We start from the raw sequence: 5602 nt of genomic DNA, 5'->3' as shown, positions 1-5602 counted from the left end.
GTCCAGAAAGACTATGTCCACTGCTACCCCTGCATCTAAGGATTTGGTGACCTGGTCGTAGAAGGCCACCAGGTTGGTCTGACAGGACCTGCCTCTAATGAACCCGTGTTGGTTGCCCCTAAGCATAATCTCCCCTGCTGGCCCCTTGTGGACATGTGCCAGAATAATTTTGCCTGTCAGCAGCTAGAGGTGCAGGGCCCCAGAAGCCAGACTCCCCCTGCACCTTGACAGCTAGCAGGCTTTGTGTCTGCAGCAGGGCCTAGCAGGCCTGCAGTTTTCACTGCCCTGTGCCCCAAGACAGACACAGTCCCACAAGCACCCGTGTCACGAGTTTTGCCTGTCAGCAGCCAGAGGTGCAGGGTGCCAGAACCCAGAAGCCCCTGTACCTATCTCCTTGAATGCTGGCAGGCTTCATGGTCTCAGCAGGGCCTAGCAGGCCTGCAGATTTCACCCTGTTGCGCCGTAACACACACGGTGTCACCCATGTCATGAGTTTTGCTTGTCAGCACCCTGAGGTACAGTTTCGCCCAAATCCCTGCACTTATCTCCTTGAAAGCTGGCAGGCTTCATGGCCTCAGCAGGGACTAGCATGCCTGTAGTTTTGACCCCACTATGGCTTAACACAGACACGTGACATGAGTTTTGCTTTCAAGATTTTGAGGTGCAGTTCCCCAAATCCCCTGCACCTATCTCCTTGAAACTTGGCAGGCTTCATGCCCTCAGAAGGGGCTACCATTCCTGCATGTTTCATCCAAATCAGGCCAGAAATGACAAATTTATGGGCTGTTTCAAACTTCCCCATTATAGCCTATGGGCAAAAAGTTGAAACAGCATCGAAACAGTGAAACTGTTTTGATGAAATGAAACGCAACAGCAGTTTTGAATCTAAACGAAACGCTGTTCCATCGAAACATCAAAACGCAAGTCAAAATGGAACAATGCTGTTCTGCACAGCCCTAGTAATTATTAAACAAGTCAATGCCAGAATAGCAGCAGGGAGGGTTTATGTGGAGTCCCAGAGGGGTCTGTCCAAACCTGGTGCTGTTCAGCATTTATTAACAATTTGGATGCTGGCATAGAAAGCAAGTTTGTGAACGATACAAAACTGGGAAGGATAGTGAACATGTTGGAGGATGCAAGCACAATTCAATAGGATCTCAACAGATTGGAAAGCTGGGCACTTGCGGAAAAAGTACTTAAGAGTGGACATGATAGCAGCCTTCAAATACCTGAAGGGCTGACATAAAAAAGAGAGAAAGAACCTTTTCTCTCTTGTTGCAGAGAGAAGGATACAGACAAATGGCTTGTAATTGCAGCAAAGTACATTTATATTCGATATCTGAAAAACTTCACTGTGAGATTAGTGAGGCAGTGGAATAGACTGCTTAGGGACGTTGTGGACTCTCCGTCACTGGAGATGTTCAAGAAGAGGTTGGACAGCCACTCGGGGATGATCTAGGCATAGCTATGCCCATATTCTACCATGGGTATTTCCTATGCTTCTGGGTTTTGCTGATTGCTCCTGCTCTCTTCCCCCTCCTCCCACCACACACACACTTTTTTCCCCCTGCTATATGTGTCAGGATGTTTTGAAACCTCCCCAGAGGCTTTTGGTGCCGGCTACAGCTAAACGTGGAGACTTCAACTATGGTGTACCAATTCTCTTGCTAAGAGCAAAGCTGGAAGTTCCTGGCTAGAGGGTCTTGCCCCTCCACTCAGGATCAGGAAGGAATTTTGCCCCATGGTCAGATTGGTATGGACTGTGGAGGTTTTTAGCTTCCTCTGTAGTGTGAGGCATGGCTTTCTACCCAGGATGTGTTGAACATATACTGACAATGTTTTATAGAAGCAGTACATTGGCTGCTGTGGCTCCCCTACTTTACCTGTGGCAGGCTCCGGTGTTAGACCTATGTTGTGACAGGGTTGAGGGTAGTCTTGTGTATAATTTAGATTATGGTTGTATGGGATGGTTTGGATAGGAATGATCCTGCCTCATTCAAAGGTTTGGACTAGATAATCTCTGGAGATTCCTTCCAACCCAACTTCTCTATGACTCTAAATGACTGCTGGTAAGTCCAAACAGCTGCCACCTATCATTTAACTAGATACTTCCATAAGACCTCTATTCTACAATAGCAACTAGTTCCAGTACTGAAGGATTTGCAAATCTCTTAGAAGAATGCTCAAACTAGCAAAAATTTGCCAATGGCTTATCTAACAATGCCACATCTATCTTCCACTTACACTGCTCAGGTCTTCCACTGCTAGTGATATTACCTTCCTTAAGTACACTTCTTACTGATGTGTGGATCTATAGATCATCAACAGCTCTGATTCTCTGGCCACTAGGATCATATAATGCAACACGCAATGACCACATAATTTCCCTTTTTCCTAAAATAGTATAGGGCTCATGTAAAGTTCAATCTATATATAGTTACTCAAATTTTACTCAATCCATAATCAAACACAATTCTACAACATAGCATTTGTACAAAATTTCAATGTCCTAACCATAACTGTGGAACCACACTAATTCTTCTGGAGTGAAGGCCCACAACAAACATGTAGACACTATTTCTACCACTTTGCAAGCTTAATGAACGTGATACTCATAATCTACATATACGAACACGCCCAAGGCAGGAGCTCCCCGGTACCCCCATGCTGGGTTGCACAGGCAGGCACCTGGCTGGGAGGACTTCTTTTCCCTCCCTTCTGTGGCAGCCACTGAAGGGATCAGCAGCTGGGAAGCGGGAGGGGAGAGCTGCCAGGGTCTGAAAAGCCCACAGCACAGGGGTCTTCCCTCCCCCACATGTGCTGTGTAGACCTTGTCCCTCTTTCCCTATGGGCTGATGAACACAGGCAGGAAGCAGATTAAGGAGCAGAGGTGTGAGGCAGTCCCTGCTGCAGTGGAATGGGCAGCATTGCCCAGAGCTGCAAAGCATCCTGGGATGCTGGGGGACTGTGAGTGAACTTGAACCAGGGAGGGATCTGGGACAGAAGTTCCATAAACCAGTTTGATCTAAATCAGTTAAGTCTGATGCTATATCCAACCAGGTTTATCTTAAACTGGTTTTGGTGATTTTGAAAGTGGTTTATGTTCACTAAACTTCTGTTCTGTTATAGGTTTAAACTACTTTCCAATCACTTATATTGGTTTGTATGTAATTTCTGTCTCTAGTCATTGAAAGATATGTGCATCCTGCTCTGAGCACCTACTGGGAAGAAATAACGCAAGTGCACTGGATCCATCCAGAGGCTCCAGAGAAGTTAGATTCAATATGCTGTTAACCAGACTCAAAATACAAGAAGTTTCAGAGAGACTGAAGCTGGTAGTCGCTTATTTGCTAACAAGGAGAAGTATAATGTATATATTGTGATTTGTAAAATTTTGCTTTGTAATATTTGCATGTATAGTTTATTGTTCATTTATTATTGTATTTGTTATTACAGTAAAAAGATAAATGTGGATTTTTAAAAATTCTTTATGATTCACGGAGGAAAATTTGACGTCAAGTATCCCACATTAGCTGCTGCTGGTTTGTTTAGCTGCATACCGAACCCAGAGAGGTTGTGCATTTGGTATTGTATAGCCCTTACACAAGTCACTCAAAGAGGTCTCAGGTAAGATGTTGTTTAATTCTTTAGATTCAAAGGTGTCTGGTTTTATTAAAATGGTAATGGCAAAAATAAGAGCTCTCAGGACCATAGTAATATTCCTGTTCTACATGCCAGTGTGCCAGAAATGATTCATGAAAGACATTTGAGAATAAATATAAAAATAGCATTGTGGGAACATTCTAGTAGCCCCACAGGGCTTCTCTACACATACTTTGGGGTCAGGGTAAGGGGAGGTGCTTTAAATAGAGCAGCTCTCAGGAGCCACTCTAATTTAAGTGCCTGCAGTGCCTTGTGTATTCAGCTCTTCATAATGGTGGTGGGGTGCTTTAACTAAAGCTCATTCAGTAAGCTTTAGTAAAGCACCCCCACTGCCATTTTGAAGCACAGAGACACAGAAAACACATGACACCAAGGCTGCTGGAGCATGCTAATTAGCACACTCCAGAAGACTTGTTTAATTGCGTTTGTTCCAACACATGCTAACTAGCACATGTTGAAGTATTGGGCATGTGTATAGGTGCCCATAATGATTAGGGCAAACAAAACAGTGAAGAAAGAAATCTACTCAGATGGCACAAACAGCAGACATCATTTGGAGCTGGATAATTTTATGAAGTTTGTGGAAACTTCATTTCACTATAGATGCTTCTTAGTAGCCAGTCTCCAGTCAAAATAGACAGATTCCTACCTGTAAATAAAACAGGCTAGTAGAGGGGGGGGTTTTCATTGCTCCAGGCTTTTAGCAAGTTTAAGGGGTTTTTTTTTATGTGGGGATGCTCTAGAAAAATAATCCAAATGAACTTTTAAAATTGATTAATTAAACTACATTACACCCATAGACTAATGTGTGGACACTTCTGTTCAGGTTTAAGGCAGGCTTAATTCATTTTACCTTATTTCACTTCCAAGAAGAATTAAGATAAATCAAATTAAAGACAACTGAATCCAGAATAAGATAACTTATAATGCAGGTTAATGCAATGGAACTAGCTCACTTTAAAATCACAATTTTAGTTAATTTGGATTAATTTTCCTGTGCGTCTCTGTGTAGACAGTTGGTTAGGCATGACAAAAGGAGCTGAAGAGTAATTAACACTGACACTCTGTGTCAAAAGCAGCTCATACTCCACCTGAACATAAAAAAGATGAAAAGAGCCCTCTGGAAGAAGGAATCAGGTGGTGGAATTAAACCAAAGGACCAGCCAGGATCAGGGAGAAGATTTATGATGGTTTTCACGTAGTACTTTTTAGATTACCTTTTTAAAGTTCAGACTCTTTATAAATAGGTGTACATGGTACAATGCAGAGCTCTTCAGAGTGTCCGGACAAATTTTTAGTGTATGCTGGTAACACAAGAGTTAAGTTTGATCATGCGCAGACAATGCCCAGCATGTGCCCCCTATACGACCTATTGGCTTGTCAATCACAACTGACCTAGTTTTGTAACAAGCGCATGCTCAAATCTGCCAACTATCTGGCTTGTCAGTCAAACTCTTATAACTGTGAACATGCTCAACTCTGAAGAGCATGATGTATTTAGACTGAAAATTTCTAAGAACAAAGCAATCTGATTGGCTACCTAGTTGCCTTAAAAGACTTGTGAGCCCCTCACAAAAGGTGGGGGGGGAGAGACTTGCTCGGCTGGCGAACAGAGGCTGCCTTGGCAGGGACTGTCTTGCTGGGAGAGATCCAAGCTGAGAGCAGAGGCTGTTCCCACAGGGACTGCTCCTCAGCAGGGCTTCTTGGCCCATTGGTCTCCTCCTCGCTGCGGTTTTGCGGATCAATCTCATTCGTTTTCGTACTGATTCCTTTGGCTACCGACTGATTTTTGGCATCAACCCTGACTGCGATTTTAATCAACCCGGCCTACCTCCATTCCGACTTCGCTTACAATCGACCTCGGCACCGTCTTCGACCATCTGTTCGTCCACTTTGGACTGGCGTCACGTCGTTTACATCATTCACCGTTTTCGCGTGT

At 43.9% G+C, this 5602-nt stretch overlaps 1 protein-coding gene across 2 annotated transcripts in view; it reads right to left on the bottom strand.

Annotated features, from left to right (window-relative positions):
• The window catches only part of MCTP1 (multiple C2 and transmembrane domain containing 1), a 417042-nt gene that overhangs the window by 253090 nt on the left and 158350 nt on the right, over positions 1 to 5602 (bottom strand). The gene's annotated exons all lie outside the window — the stretch shown is intronic.

Source organism: Gavialis gangeticus, unplaced genomic scaffold (genome assembly GCF_001723915.1).
Source record: "Gavialis gangeticus isolate Ggan-Ray unplaced genomic scaffold, GavGan_comp1, whole genome shotgun sequence".
NCBI classification, from domain to species: Eukaryota; Metazoa; Chordata; order Crocodylia; family Gavialidae; genus Gavialis; species Gavialis gangeticus.
Note: the sequence above shows the minus strand (reverse complement) of the source record. Positions and strands in the feature narration are given on the sequence as shown.